The sequence below is a fragment of the Eumetopias jubatus genome, unplaced genomic scaffold (genome assembly GCF_037043125.1).
Source record: "Eumetopias jubatus isolate StellerSeaLion01/CBP00866 unplaced genomic scaffold, mEumJub1_p1.0 scaffold_10, whole genome shotgun sequence".
Taxonomy (NCBI): domain Eukaryota; kingdom Metazoa; phylum Chordata; class Mammalia; order Carnivora; family Otariidae; genus Eumetopias; species Eumetopias jubatus.
The window spans coordinates 127,395,968-127,412,513 of NW_028274816.1; the positions used below are offsets into that span (position 1 = coordinate 127,395,968).

The 16,546-nt window shown below is 42.8% G+C and overlaps 1 protein-coding gene and 1 pseudogene across 1 annotated transcript in view; one reads left to right on the forward strand and one right to left on the reverse strand.

Moving 5' to 3' along the window:
• Positions 1 to 2,555: 2,555 nt before the first annotated feature.
• CRK (CRK proto-oncogene, adaptor protein) overlaps positions 2,556 to 16,546 on the reverse strand; it is a 44,719-nt gene continuing 30,728 nt past the window's right edge. Inside the window, exon 4 of the transcript XR_003610289.2 lies at positions 2,556 to 3,271. The gene's annotated coding sequence lies outside the window, so the exon portion shown is untranslated. The remainder of the gene's footprint in view (positions 3,272 to 16,546) is intronic.
• On the forward strand, positions 2,663 to 3,160 carry LOC114213903 (cytochrome c oxidase subunit 4 isoform 1, mitochondrial pseudogene; annotated as a pseudogene).

The following is a 16,546-nucleotide window of genomic DNA, read 5'->3' on the forward strand; positions in this document are numbered from 1 at the left end:
TTTAAATCTTTTGAATTTGTTTAAATTTTTAAAATATATGAATTATCTTTACAATATAGATGTATGTGTGAAAATGCACATTAAAAAATTCTCACAATGTGTGATTAAGTATAAAAGCCAAGAAATAAGATCACACGTTCAGTATTATTGCATTGTTAAAAATACAATTATACTTAGAAAACAATAAAAAATGCATTAAAAGAAGGTTAAAATCAGGGTTTTTTTTAAGATTTTATTTATTTATTTGAGAGAGAGAGAATGAGAGAGAGCATGAGAGGGGAGAGGTCAGAGGGAGAAGCAGGCTTCCCGCTGAGCAAGGAGCCTGATGTGGGGCTCAATCCCAAGACCTTGGGATCATGACCTGAGCCGAAGGCAGATGCTTAACTGACTGAGCCACCCAGGCGACCCAATGTATTATTTTTAAAACATTTTATTTATTTTGGGCGCCTGGGTGGCTCAGTTGGTTAAGCGACTGCCTTTGGCTCAGGTCATGATCCTGGAGTCCCGGGATCGAGTCCCACATCGGGCTCCCTGCTCGGCCGGGAGTCTGCTTCTCCCTCTGACCCTCTTCCGTCTCGTGCTCTCTCTCTCTCATTCTCTCTCTCTCAAATAAATAAATAAAATGTTTAAAAAAAAGAGTCCTTATCTTTAAAAAAAAAACATTTTATTTATTTATTTGACAGAGAGAGACACAGCGAGAGAGGGAACACAAGCAGGGGGAGTGGGAGAGGGAGAAGCAGGCTTCCTGCGGAGCAGGGAGCTCGATGCGGGACTCGATCCCAGGACCCTGGGATCATGACCTGAGCCGAAGGCAGACGCTTAACAACTAAGCCACCCAGGCACCCCTACAATATGATATTATTTATTACAATAGTTTTACAGCACATTATCATATGTGATGGGGTAAATTTTTTCTTCAAAATTTCACTCATTTTGTATTATTAGTTTCCCAGATGAACTGGAGAATCAACTTGAAACATTCTCTCAAGATCCATTTTGATTTTGATTGAGTTGTCCTGAATTTATAGATTGATTAGGGGAAAATTGGGAATCTTTTAAAAAATAAATCTTCCCATTTAGGAATACATTTCTCTAATTTTCTTCAAGTGTCTTTGGTATGATCTTAATTATTTTGTACAATTAGATTGCTAGAGATCTTATGTATTTCCATTTAATTTTGTCTCCAAGTATTTAGGAGACTACTGATATTATAAATGGGGTTTCCCTCTGCTTTTTATTTCTGATCATCACTGCTAATATATACAAGAATTAAGGATTTTTGAATAGTTACCTTACATCCATTTGCCTCATTGGACTTTATTCTGACAGTTTTTTTTTTTAAGATTTATTTATTTGAGAGAGAGAGAAAGAGAGCACGGGGTGGGGGTGGGGGCAGAGGGAGAGGGAGAGAGAATCTCCAGCAGACTCCCCGTTGAGTGTGGACCCAATGAGGGGCTCCATCTCGAAACCTTGAGATCATGGTCATGACCTGAGCTGAAATCAAGAGTTGGTCACTTAACCAGCTGAGCAACCCAGGTGCTCCTATTCTTTTTTTTTTATTAAGATTTTATTTATTTATTTGAGAGAGAGAGAATGAGATAGAGAGAGAGCATGAGAGGGGAGAGGGTCAGAGGGAGAAGCAGACTCCCTGCTCAGCAGGGAGCCCGATGTGGGACTCGATCCCGGGACTCCAGGATCATGACCTGAGCCGAAGGCAGTCGCTTAACCAACTGAGCCACCCAGGCGCCCCAGGCGCTCCTATTCTAATAGTTTTTCAGTTCATTGGCTTGGCTTTCCAGAGTGCACTGCTGAAAATTTTGTCTCTACCTTTATAATATATATATAGCTCCTATTCTCCTTTCTCCATATCTATGGAGCATCAGAGGAATATTGAATAAGAAATCAATATGGGCGGGCGCCTGGGTAGCTCAGTTGGTTAAGCGACTGCCTTCGGCTCAGGTCATGATCCTGGAGAACCCGGATCGAGTCCCACATCGGGCTCCCTGCTCAGCGGGGAGTCTGCTTCTCCCTCTGACCCTCTTCCCTCTCGTGCTCTCTATCTCTCATTCTCTCTCTCTCAAATAAATAAAATCTTTAAAAAAAGAAAAAAGAAAAAAAAATCAATATGGGCATTTATTGTTAAATTCCATATTTTAATGGAAATGTCTAATATTTCACCATTAAGAGTAATGTTTTCTATTGGCTTCTGATAGTTATTGTTGTTTTTGTTTTGTTTTGTTTTCTCTTGAACTCACGACCCTGAGATCAAGAACTGAGTTGAGATCAAGAGTAGGACACTTAACCGACTGAGACACCCAGGCGCCCCTAGTTTTTGTTTGTTCGCTTGTTTGTTTTTTTATTTTTTTATTTTTTTTAAGAGTTTATTTATTTATTCATGAGAGACAGAGGGAGAGAGAGAGAGAGAAGCAGAGGGAGAAGCAGGCTCCCAAGGAGCAGGGAGCCCGATGCGGGACTCGATCCCAGGACCCTGGGATCATGACCTGAGCCAAAGGCAGATGCTTAACCATCTGAGCCACCCAGGCGCCCTTGTTTGTTTGTTTAATCAAGTTAAAGAGATCCTTCTATTTCTAATTTGGTAAGAATGTTTATCCAAAAATGAGTTTAACTCTTCTGGTCACGGTGGGCAGAGGGCAGCGGCTAAATGTTGGCTGCCAGAGTGTTTAGCCTAGTTGGCAAGCGAGCAATTTCCACCTCAGTGTGTGTACGAGCACATGCAAGCATCGTGAAGAGCAAGGACTATGCTCTCCCGAGTTCTGTCCAGGGGACAGATAGTCTGTGACTATCCCCCGCCCGATGTGGCCCCCGTCGAGAACCTCTCTGCCAGCCTGAAGGCCTTGAATAGAAGGAGAAGGCTCCCTGGAGCAGCCTCTCCACTGATGAGAAGGTTGATTTTACCGCGTCCAGTTCAACGAGAGCTTTGCTGGAATGAACAGGAGCACGAACGAGTAGAAGATGGTTGTGGGCACCACAGAAGTTCTGGGCTTCACCGCTCTCATTCTGATTTGGGAGAAGCACTATGCGCACCTTAGAAGATGAGTGAGTGGCCAAGCAGACCAAGAGGATGCTCGACATGAAGGTCCGCCCGATTCAGGGCTTCTCAGCCAAGTGGGACAACAATGAGAACGACTGGAAGAAATAGGAGCCCGCCACTCACCCATCTGAGCCTCACCTTGTTCTGCCACCTCCACGCCGCTCAGCATCTTCACTGGAAACCGTTATGCCGCAGCACCAGTGCTAATAAACGAGCAGTCTACGTGGAAAAAAAAAAAAACGAGTTTAAAAAAATGAGTGTTGGGGCACCTGGCTGGCTCAGTCAGTAGAGCCCGTGGCTCTTGAGCTTGGGGTTGTGAGTTCGAGCCTCACACTGGGTATAGAGACTAAAGAATTTTTTTTTAAAGGGTGTTAACTTTTTACTGGATGCTTTTGGGGCTCTATTTTTATGAACTATTTTTCTTTAATGAGTAAGCATGGTAAATTATATTAATAGAGCTTCTAATATGGACTCATATTTACATTGCTGGGATAACTTCTCCTTAGTTATATATATATGGCAGGCAGCCAGTGGCTAGCTTGCTTGGGGACACCTGTGTAAATTTGTTGGGAGGGTTCTGAAGGGCTTCCCCTCTTGGTAGGTTATAGGCAAGTGGGTTAGGCCCAGCAACTTCCTATCTTGTTCATTTGACCCACAGGAAAATACCCACGTTTATATTGTGTCAAAAGATGGGAGTACAGATGGCTCCCCAGGCCCCTCCCCTCCATCCTGCCATCTCTCCTCAATGCTCCTGTCAGATGCCAAGGAAAGGCTTGGGCATAAGAGCAATCCACCACATCTGCATCCTTCTGCTTTTGTGGCTAATCCCAAACAAGAGTCTGCCATTCTCGAAATCACTAGTAAAACCCATCACTTCCAAATCTCTTAAGAGTCCATGACTTAGGAAGAAGGAAAGTTTATCTAATAAGTGGCTTGAGGACAATAGTAAATTAGAGAGAGAAGTTAGGTCTACACTTTATGCCACTCACCAACTGGTTTTTAAATTTGATGAAGTAAGGTTAAGAATCAACTTACAGAGGGGGGCCGGTCAGTTAAGCATTTGCCTTCAGCTCAGGATCCCAGGGTCCTGGGACTGAGCCCCACATCGTGATCCCAAGGAGCCTGCTTCTCCCTCTCCCTCTGTCTGCTTCTCCCTCCGCTTGTGCTCTCTCTCTTTGTCAAATAAATAAAATCTTTAAAAAAAAAAAGAATCAACTTAGAGAAATACTAGTATAAAATAGTCAAATAACTCAGATCCCTGGAAGAAGGTTTTTTTAGCATTGAAAGTAAAAACTGACTATTTGAATAAATAGTAAATCCTGGCACAGGCAGTTAAGTGTCTGACTCTAGATTTCAGCTCAGGTCGTGATCTCAGGGTTGTGGGATCAAGCCCTGCATGGGGCTCCGTGCTCAGCGTGGAGCTGGCTTAGGAGACTTTCTCTCCCTCTCCCTCTGCCCCTCCCCCCAAAGTTTGCACGTGTACCTTCTCTCTCTCTCTCTCTCTTAAATAAACAAATCTTTAAATAGTAAATCCAATAAATAAAATAGAAAAAGGGTATAACCTGCTGATTCATACTTGAGAAAATTCAAGGGGTAAATAAATGGAAATATATTCATTCTCACTGGTAATAAAAATATACAATTAAAGTGCCTGAGATATACTTTTTGAAAAATTAATTTTTAAATTAAAATTTTAAAAATATTTTAACTATGGGGGCGCCTGGGTGGCTCAGTCGTTGACCGTCTGCCTTCAGCTCAGTTCATGACTCCGGGGCCCTGGGATCGAGCCCCGCATCGGGCTCCCTGCTCTGCGGGAAGCTCCCACTCCCCCTGCTTGTGTTCCCTCTCTCGCTGTGTCTCTCTCTGTCAAATAAATAAATAAAATCTTTTAAAAAAATGTTTAACTATGGTAAAATACACAAAAAATTTATCATCTTAACCTTTTTTATTTTTAGAACTTCGTTTTATTTTTTTATTAAAAATTTTTTATTGTAGTTGAGCCATCTTAACCACTTTTTTAAGATTTTATTTTGTTTCTAAATATTTTATTTATATATTTGCGAGAGAGAGAGAGAGCGTTCTTGAGAGTGGGCAGAGGGGCAGATGGGGAGGGAAAGGGACAAGCTGACTCTACACTGAGCGTGAAGCTCAATGCGGGGCTCATTCTCATGATCCTGAGATCATGATCTTAGATGAAATCAAAAGTCAGACGTCTAACCAACTGAGCCACTCAGGCAACCCTAAGATTTTTTTTAAGGAATCTCTATACCTAATGTGGGGCTCAAACTCACAATCCCAAGATCAAGTCACATGCTCTACGGAGTGAGCCAGCCAAGCGCCCCAAGATGTACTTTTAAATTTACTAAATTATTTTTTTTAAGTTGAATGATGAAAAAAAATCGAATGGTGATCCATGCTTTCCAGGTTACTCTGCTGGCCGTGTGGATAATGGGTAAACACCCTTTGGAAAGCAAAACATTCAAATGTGGTGATAGCCATGACCCAGTAAACCTACTCCTGGGAATTTAGGCTAAAAATAATTTGGTTGAACCAAAGGCTGTATTCATGAAGATATCTGTAATGTTTTCCTATTACTACTGTAAGAAATTACAACAGATTTTGTGACTTAAAACAACACAAATATATTATAGTTTGGGGGGATAAAGAAGTGCTAAAATCCAGGTGTCATCAGGGCTGTGTTCCTTCTGGAGGCTCTGGGGGTGAATCTATGTTCTTGACATTTTCAACTTCTAGAGTCAGCCTGTGTTACTGGGCTTATTGCCCCTTCCTCCATCTTCAAGGTGCCTTCTTGGAACCTCTGGTTCCATTGTCATGTCTCCTTTTCTGACTCTGACTCATCTTTCATCCCTATTTACAAAGATATTTGTGATCGCATTGGAACTACCAGGTAATCCAGAATAATCTTCCCATGTCAACACCCTTATTCACAACTGCAAAATCCCTTTTGCCATGTAAAGTAACATATTCACAGGTTCTAGGGATTAAGATGTGGACATCTTTGGAGGACCATTGTTTTGTATCGCACAGTATCACTAACAAATTTTGTTAATATAGCCACAATATCATTATTAGACCCAACAAGATTAACATTTATTCATTCATTCATTTTTATTTATTTTTTTAGGATTTTATTTATTTGAGAGAGAGAGAGAGGGCACAAACAGGGGGGAGTGGCAGAGGGAGGAGGAGAAGCAGACTCCGCACTGAGCATGGAGCCCGATGCAGGGCTCAATCTCACGACCCCAAGATCATGACCTGAGCCGAAACCAAGAGTTGGACACTTGGCTGAGCCACCCAGGTGCTCCTATTTTCTAATATCATCTAATATTCAGCCCATGTTCAATTTCCCATGGTTGTCCCAAATGGTTTTTTTTCCCAATTGGTTTACCCGAATCAGGATACAAACTAAACTCACAAAATATATCACTTGATAGGGCTCTTAAGTCTCTTTTTATCCATAACAGATCTTCCTTCCTGTCCCTTTTCTTTTTCATACCATTTATTTGAGAAGAAACTGGGCCATTTGTCTTGTAGAATATCTCACATCCTGGATTTGTTTCTTCACTTCCTTTTTTTTTAAAGATTTATTTATTTATTTATTTGACAGAGAGAAAGAGCTAGAGAGAGAGAGCATGAGAGGGGGGAGGGTCAGAGGGAGAAGCAGACTCCCTGCTGAGCAGGGAGCCTGATGCAGGACACAATCCCGGGACTCCAGGATCATGACCCGAGCCGAAGGCAGTCGCTTAACCAACTGAGCCACCCAGGCGCCCTGTTTCTTCACTTCCTTATGGTGTTATTTAACTTGTTCCTGTATTTCTCATATTTCCTGTAAACTGATAGCTGGATTAGAGTCAGGTTCAATTCTTTTATTTTTATTTTAATGCCTTAGAGGTGGTGCTTCCTGTTGTATCCATCAGATACACTCAATGTCTTGTTCACTTTTAGTGTGGTTAACACTGACAAGAGACAAATAATAATTTTATTATACTCAGAACAATGGTTTTTTTTAATTTTCTGTCCTATTGAAATATATTATGCAATATACAATGTCATGTTACTTTCAGGTGTACAACATGGGGATTTGGCAACACATCATTCAGTGCTCACGGTAAATGTGGTCACCATCTGTCACCATTCAATGTTATTACATTATTTACTATATTTCCTATGCTGTACTTTCCATTATCATGATTTATTTCTTTTATTACTGGAAATTTGTATCTCCTAGTCCCCTTCACCTATTCTGTCCCCACTCATCTCCCGTTGGCAACTACCAGTTTGTTTTCTGTATTTAAGAGTCTGTTTGGTTTTTTTGTTGATTTGTTGGTTTTTTTTTTAATTTTTAAAAAAAATGTATTAGAGACAGCGAGAGAGGGAACACAAGCAGGGGAGTGGAGAGGGAGAAGCAGGTTTCCCGCGAAGCGGGGAGCCCAATGCGGGGCTCGATCCCAGGATCCCGGGACCACGACCTGAGCCGAAGGCAGACGCTTAACAACTGAGCCACCCAGGCGCCCCTTGTTGATTTGTTTTTTAGAGTACAATCATATGCTATTTGTCTTTCTCTGTCTCACTTATTTCCCTTAGCATAATACTCTTTAGGTCCATCCATGTTGTCACAAATGTCAAGATCTCATTCTTTTTTATGGCTGAGTAATATTCCACTATATATATATTTACATACCACATCTTCTTTATCCATTCATCTATTTCTTTTTTTTAAAGACTTTATTTATTTATTTGAGAGAGAGAATAAGAGAGAGAGAGCATGAAAGAGGGGAAGGTCCGAGGGAGAAGTAGACTCCCCGCTGAGCAGGGAGCCCGATGTGGGACTTGATCCCGGGACTCCAGGATCATGACCTGAGCCGAAGGCAGTCGCTCAACCAACTGAGCCACCCAGGCGCCCCAATTCATCTATTTCTTTTTTTTTTTAAGATTTTATTTATTTATTCATGAGAGACAGAGAGAGAGAGAGAGAGGCAGAGGGAGAAGCAGGCTCCCAAGGAGCAGGGAGCCCGATGCGGGACTCAATCCCAGGACCCTGGGATCATGACCTGAGCCGAAGGCAGATGCTTAACCATCTGAGCCACCCAGGCATCCCTATTCATCTATTTCTTTAAGAAGATTTTATTTATTTATTTGACAGAGAGAGACACAGCGAGAGAGGGAACACAAGCAGGGGGAGTGGGAGAGGGAGAAGCAGGCTTCCCGCCGAGCAGGGAGCCCGATGTGGGGCTCAATCCCAAGACTCTGGGATCATGACCCGAGCCGAAGACAGACGCTCAACGACTAAGCCACCCAGGCGCCCCTATTTTTAATTTTTCTGAGGAAACTCCATACTGTATTCCACAGTGGCTGCACCAATTTACATTCCAACGAAGAGTGCACCAAGGTTCCTTTTTTTCACATCTTCACCAACACTTTTTCTTTTTTTCTTAAGATTTTATTTATTTATTTATTTTTAAGATTTTATTTATTTATTTGACAGAGAGAGACACAGCGAGAGAGGGAACACAGGGGGAGTGGGAGAGGGAGAAGCAGGCTTCCCGCCGAGCAGGGAGCCCGACGCGGGGCTCGATCCCAGCACCCTGGGATCATGACCTGAGCCGAAGGCAGATGCTTAACGACTGAGCCACCCAGGCACCCCTATTTATTTATTTTTAAGTAATCTCTACATCCAACATGGGACTCGTGACCTCAACTCACGACCCCAGGATCAAGAGTGGCATGCTCTACCAACTGACCGGCCGGGCACCCCAACACTTGTTATTTCTTGCCGAGACAAATATTTTTATTATTTATTTATTTTTATTTATTTTTTGAGACAAATATTTTTAAATAACTTTATTGAGATATAATTTACACACCATGAAGCCACCTGTTTTAAGCATAAGGGTTATATACACGTTGCCGCAATCTAATTTTAGAACATTTCCATCACACTAAAATGAAACTTTGAGCCCATTTACAGTCAATCCCCATTCCTACTCCCAGCCCCATGCAGCCATTAATCTATTTTCTGTCTCATAGATTTGCGCTTTACAGAAACAAATCATGTTTTGTGTGCCCCGCTGTTTTGGTCTCCCTGTTAACTCTTGGTTGGTTTCTCCTTTGGATTCAGACATATTAACTGCACTCTACCTTTTTTTCTCCTTGCTCCTATTTCTCTCAATCCCTCATTTACGTTAATCAATTTTTAAGAAGAGTGTCTCTAGGTTTATGCTTAATTTTCTTGCTTTGTGCATTTTGTGCCATCTTGTGTTCCTCAGGAACCCGTTCTCTACTCCCCTAGATTATCAGGGCTTTGCCAGCCCATAGGGAACCGCTGTGAGCTTTATAAAATCGGTGCCCCTCCAACCCACAGTCTTAGAGGCTCGCTGCTTAGCAAGCTAAAGGGGGCTGGTTGAATTTAAAACTATGCCCCCTGCAGGCAGGTAAAGCCAGGAACCAGGCCTGAGTCTTGGCCAGCAAAGCTCAGGCTGGATTTCAACCCCCTTCCTCCGTACCCCACGCGTCCTTGGTTAGGGCATCACCTCTATAACCACAAACACAAGCTCTGCTAGTAAGACTAGACACTTAGTTCTCCTTTATGATAGTAAATAGAGGTTTCCTATGTCATTAACAAATACTTACTGTTTTCCATGTGGTAATCATGTGAGGTGCTACAGATAAGTGAATAAACTGGACACAACCCTGACCTTAAGAAGCTTGCTGTCATGGGCACCCGGGTGGCTCAGTCGGTTGGGCGACTGCCTTCGGCTTGGGTCATGATCCTGGAGTCCCGGGATCGAGTCCCGCGTCGGACTCCCTGCTTGGCGGGGGGGTCTGCTTCTCCCTCTGACCCGCTTCCCTCTTGTGCTCTCTGTCTCTCATTCTCTCTCTCTCAAATAAATAAATAAAATCTTAAAAAAAAAAGAAGAACCTTGCTGTCAGAGTCTTTCCATTCTCAGTAATCTCTTCCCATGTGCCTTTTCTCTCAGTCCCCAAGTCCCAGTTCCAAACACCTACTTTGGCAGGTGCTGAAAATCATGGTTGGGGCGCCAGGCTGGCTCGGTGGGTAGAGCATGCAACTCTTCCTCTCTGGGTCATGAGTTCAATCAAGTCCCATGTTGGGTGTAGAGATAACTTAAAAAAATAAAATAAATTAAAAATCATGCTTGCACATGCAAAATAGTCAAGTTATTAAATAAAATAAAGAGAAACTATAGGGCACCCGCCTGGCTCAGTCTATAGAACATGCAACTCTTGATCTCAGGGTCATGACTTCGAACCCCATGTTGCACTTGGAGCCTACCTAAAAATGATAAAAAAAGAAAAACTATAAATATTTGCGTATTGACTTGTCTAGTCATCACTAGGTTGCTTCCTAGTAATTTGTGCTTCTTTATACATTTTAGTCAAATAGTTTATTTTATGGGGTATCTTCTGTAGATTGCAAAAATTGCCACAATCCTTACCTCTTCCTATATCTGCTCCCCTTTGCAATATGACTTTACAGCTCATCCCATCAAGAGGTGGAGTCTATTTCCTCAATCCTTGAATCCTGGTTGGCCTTGAGACTCACTTTTTTTTTTTAAGATTTTATTTATTTGACAGAGAGAGACACATTGAGAGAAGGAACACAAGCAGGGGGAGTGGCAGAGGGAGAAGCAGGCTTCCCGCCGAGCGGGGAGCCCGATGTGGGACTCGATCCCAGGACCCTGGGATCATGACCTGAGCTGAAGGCAGACGCTTAACGACTGAGCCACCCAGGCGCCCGAGACTCACTTTGATCAACAGAATGCAGTGGAATTGGCATTGTGCCAGTTAAGGCCAGGTCTTAAGAGGCTCTGTGTGATTCTGCCTGTTCTTTTGGAACTCTGTCAATAGCCATGCAAACCAGTCCAGGCTACTCTACTGTTGGATGGGAGATCACATGAAGCAGAGATAAACTGTGTCAGCTGAGGGCCATCCAAGACCAGCCAGCCCACAATCAGAAGCTAAGTAGACAAGAACAGTCCAGCTGAGCCAACCCAAATTGCTAAGCTGCAGAACTGTAAGATAAATTTTTGTGGTTCTGTGTTTTTTTTTAATTTTTTAAGTAATCTCTATCCAACATGGGGCTCAAACTTACTACCCAGAGATCAAGAGTCACACACTCTACCGACTGAGCCAGCCAGACGCCCCAATGATTATTGTTTTAAGCCACTAAGTACTGACATGGTTTATTTTGCAGCAAAAGCTGATACGGTAACTTTCTCTTTCCTTTTTTTAAATATTTATTTATTTAAGCAATCTCTACACCCAACATGGGGCTCAAACTCATGACCCAAATATCAAGAGTCGTATGCTCTTCCGACTGAGCCAGCCAGGAGCCCTGACACAGTAACTTTCTTATGTCCCTAGGATTATTACTACGCACTGCTCCCACTTGGCTTTTGATGATATCTAGCCTATCTTTTTTTTTTTTTTTGTCAAAAATACATACCCTGGGTATCTACTGTGTGTTCAAGCAGAGCTGGGAATTGGAAATAAACCAATGAGCAATCTTGGTCTGGTGACAGACATGTACAGGTAATTTCAGTTCAGTGTGATGTTACAATGGTAAGCACATATTGCCAACAAAGGACACGGGACAGACATCTAACCCAAATTAGAGTGTCAGATAAGACTGGTAATTGAAGGTGAGAGAGAAGGTGAGTCAGATAGAGGTACAGACTGTAAACAAAAGCCTAGAGGGGCAAGTAGGCGGGTCAGGTAAAGAAACGTCAAGAAATTCGGTGTGGCTAGAGCCCAGAGTACAGGAGGGAGAGCAAGGAAAGCTAAGGCTGGAGAGAGAAGCAGGAACTGGAACATAAAAGAGCTTCTATCTAATCTGCTGCAGGAGAATGTAATCAAATATAGTATGAATTATAGAAAGCTCACTAGGGGCGCCTGGGTGGCTCAGTCAGTTAAGCGTCTGCCTTCGGCTCAGGTCATGATCCCGGGGTCCTGGGATTGAGTCCCACAGTAGGCTCCCTGCTCAGCGGGGAGCCTGCTTCTCTCTCTGCCCCTCCCCCCACCTGTGCTTTCTCTCTCTTTCGCAAAAATAAAATCTTAAAAAAAAAAAAAGAAAGAAAAGAAAGCTCACTAGGACTGCAATGTGACAGAGGGACTGGAAGGGCTGAGACCAGAAGCAGGAGACCAGTTAGGTGGCTATTGAGGTCGTCTAGATGAGAGAAGTTGGCAGTTTGAACTAAGGTAGCAGTAGTGGGGATGAAGTTAAGTGGATTGATTTTATAGATGCTTAGGAGTTTAGATTTGGTAAACGACTGGAAATGGGATGATGAACGAGAGGTGGGAATAAAGGATGGTCCCAGGTTTTGGGGTTGGCCAAATGGGGACAGAACTGAGATAGGGAATGTGGATGAGGAGCAGATAGGGGAAGTGAAGGGGCACCTGGCTGGCTCAGTCAGTAGAGCATGCGATTCTTGATCTCAGGCTTGTAAGTTTGAGGCCCACATTGGGTGTGGAGGTTACTTAAAATCTAAGGAAGGAAGGAAGGGAGGGAGGAAGAAAAGGCAAGAGATGATGAATTCAGTTTGGAATATGTGGTGACTTCCGGACATCCAAATGGAGAGGTCTAGCAGGCAGTTAGATATATCTAAGACATGACAATATTTTATATATTTGCTCGTTATCTAACTTAGAAAAATAAAAGGATAGGAGATGGCTGATGGTTGAGAAATTTAGGGACTAGAGGAATCCTTGAAATGAAAGAAGGGCTTTGGGAAAAGTGAAAGAACTGGAGGCCTAGAAGGTAGAGGTCAGAGTAAAATGTTTAAGATTCCAGGATGTAAGAGTACAAGATAATGGATTTTAAGTGGACAAAAAAAAAAAAAAGAGAGAGAGAGAGGCCAAGGTAATGGATGGGTCACCCCAGATGATAGCAGGCCTTGAGTGAAGAGACACTGTAAACCAGATGTCAAAATCTTTCATAAATGAGAGGGAGGTTGGTTGATGACCGTAAACTGGGTAGGGAGCATAATCAGATGACAAGAGCTTCAAAGATGGAGTAAAGTCCAAAATGGGGCTCCATACGTTCAGAGAAGACCCAGTGCAGCTTGAGGATGCCAGGAACAAAATGAGAGGTGACGGGGGGACTTATACTTGGGGCAATTAGCAAGATGACAAGAGTATGAGGGACAGAATCAGCAGATTGGCCCCAGATGTCCAGGTGTGGACTGTTTATGCTTCAGAAGGAAGGCAGTACCCTTGGAGGAAAGAGCGGCAGCGCACAGCAGTACTTCTCTAAAGGGCAGCCAGGGATAGAAATGCCAGGTTTAGCAAATAAAAACACAGGATACTCAGTTTAATTTCAATTTCAGATATTACATGGGACATACTTACACTACGAAATTGTTGGCTCTCTGAGGTGATTCTAGCATCTTACTAATTTCTACAAAGCTTTGGTGTCACACGGTCATAACCTCTTCCAGTCGGTTAGCCTCTCGCCTATCCAATTCAACTCCTTTGTATTAGAGTGGGTTAACTGCTGCAACTATTTGACCTCAAAACATAGTGTTTTTTTTTAAGATTTTTAAAATTTATTTAAAACACTTTTAAAGACTTTATTTTTAAGTAATCACTACTCCCAATATGGGGCTCAAACTTACAACCCTGAGATCGAGTCATGTGCTCCACCAACTGAGCCAGCCAGGTGCCCCCATATACCAGTTGAACGTAAGTTTATTTCTTGCTATCTAGCTTGTAACTAAGAAGAAAGGCCCTTCTTCATGCAATCATTTAGGGGTCGGGTGGATGAAGTCTCTGCCCTGGTGTCAGCTCCATTCCAGCCTGATGGGAACAGAGAACATGAAGGAGCACCTGCAGGAGGTTTCTATAAGCCAGGCCTGAAAGGGATGCAGGCACTCCTGCACACAGTCCATTGGCTGAACTCAATCTCAATCACATGGTCGTACATAACAGCAAGGGAGTCAGGCAGTGTGCACAGAAGAGAACATGGACTTGAACGAGTAATCTCTGCCATACCCCTTATGAGGTCTATCTCCGGATCCCCTAGGGGTCAAAAGATTCTGGATCAATAACCTTTGCTTTAGAAGAACAGGCCTCTCTCCCCCTCCCACAAACACACAACATCCTGATTGCTACTGAAAATGTGATTAAAGATGATCACATTCTTTCCTTTTTTTTTTCCAGGTATGGCAGTACTTACGGTAGCCAAAAGTGGTACCCATCAAAATAGATCTCACTAAAAGGAATAGGAAGTCTGCTCTGTTGTTCCAATTCTAGCTGCTAGCCCAAGTCAGTGCTTTATCTTTCCATTACGATGAAATTTACCACAAATCCCATTCCAAACAACAGTGTTCCCCCCAGTTCTTGCTTATGTAAATGACGGTCGTCATGACAACAAGAAGACTGCCCTTGATCATATGGCAGAACTTGTTAAGAAACAAGAAGCAACTAGCTGGTTCAAACATAAACCTAATCCCACAGGCATGCCTAACATGGGAAATGAGAAACGGGGGCAATTTTTTATTCAAAGGAAAAAGTGAAAGTAGAGGAAGAACTCGATTCTACTGGAAGGAAAGATGTGGCCAAAGAATTTAAATAAACCACTTCCTCTTGTTACTTTCTTTTTTGGGATGGGAATCTGGCTTTCTCTTTCTTTCTTGTTATATCACAAGGCTCCTAAAAGGATTTGGGCCCCCGACTCAGGCCAATTTTCTCTTTATTTCCAACCCACCTTGATACTAGAATGGGGTCATGCCCTTTACTATAATTTACAGAAAGAATTCACAAGGACCTTGCCCCTTCTAGCTGCATTCTTGACTTGCTGCCTCTGAGGTTTATGTTACTGAGACCCAAATGGCAAGGTAAGAATTACTTTGAATAGTGTCCAGGATATATTAAGCTACTTCCATTACAATCGGCATTTTAGGACAAAATAATTTGGACGTAATCTTGACATTGTTGGTAATGGGGTTGGTCTTTTTGAAAGTATTGCTAAGGACACCTGAGTGGCTCAGTCAAGCGTCTTTCAGCTCAGGTCATGATCCCAGGGTCCCGGGATTGAGCCCCACATCGGGCTCCCTGCTCAGTGGTTACTTCTCCCTCTCCCTCTGCCTGCCGCTTCACCTGCTTCTGCACTCTCTGTGTCAAATAAATAAATTCTTTTTAAAAAGGAAAAAAAAAAAAGTACTGCGAAAACTAGAAATTAAAAATAAGACAACTAGTGAGGAACCCTTATGCACTGTTGGTGGGAATGCAAACTGGTGCAGCCATTACGGAAAACCTTTTGGAGTTTCCTCAGAAAGTTAAAAATGGCACTACCCTATGATCCAGTAATTGCCCTACTGGGTATTTACCCAAAGAATACAAAAACACTAATTCAAAGAGATATATGCACCCCTAGGTTTACTACAGCATTATTTACAATAGCCCCAAACTATGGAAGCAACCCAAGCAAGTTTCTATCGATTGATGAATGGATAAAGATGTGAGATACAGCACACACACAGGAGTATTATTGTCATAAAAAAAAAAAAAGGAGGGAGCCTGGGTGGCTCAGTTGGTTAAGCGACTGCTTTCGGCCCAGGTCATGATCCTGGAGTCCCGGGATCGAGTCCCACATCAGGCTCCCTGCTCGGCGGGGAGTCTGCTTCTCCCTCTGACCCTCTTCCCTCTCATGCTCTCTATCTCTCATTCTCTTTCTCTCAAATAAATAAATAAAATCTTAAAAAAAAAAGGAATCTTCGCAAAAAAAAAAAAAAGGAATCTTCGCAAAAAAAAAAAAAAAAAAAAAAAGAGCCAGGCGTGCCTGGGTGGCTCACTGGGTTAACCGTCCGACTCTTGGTTTTGGCTCAGGTGATGATCTCGTGGTCCTGAGATAGAACCTGGCATCAGATTATGCACTCAGTGCGGAGTCTGCTTCGGATTCTTTCTCCCTCTCCCTCTGCCCCTCCCCAATCCCACACTCCCTCGCTCTCTCCCTTTCTCTCAAAGAAAAAAAAAAGACACTTAAAAAAAAGTCGGGATGTTGGGCGCCTGGGTGGCTCAGATGGTTGTGTCTGCCTTCGGCTCAGGTCATGATCCCAGGGTCCTGGGATCAAGTCCCGCATCGGGCTCCCTGCTCCTTGGGAGCCTGCTTCTCCCTCTACTTCTCTCTCTCTCTCTCTCCCTCTCTCATGAATAAATAAAAATCTTTAAAAAAAAAAAAAGCCGGGATGCTTAAAAAAAAAAAAATGAAATCTTGCCATTCCCAATAACATGGATGGAACTGGAGAGTATAATGCTAAATAAAATAAGCCAGTCAGATAAAGACAAATACCGTATGATTTCACTCCTATATAGAATTTCAGAAACAAAATAAATTAACAAAGGGGAAAGAGACAAACCAAAAAACCGACTCTTAACTATAGAGAACTGATGGTTACCAGAGGGGAGGAGGGTGGAGGGATGGGTGAAATGGGTAAAGGGGGTTAAGAATGCACCTTT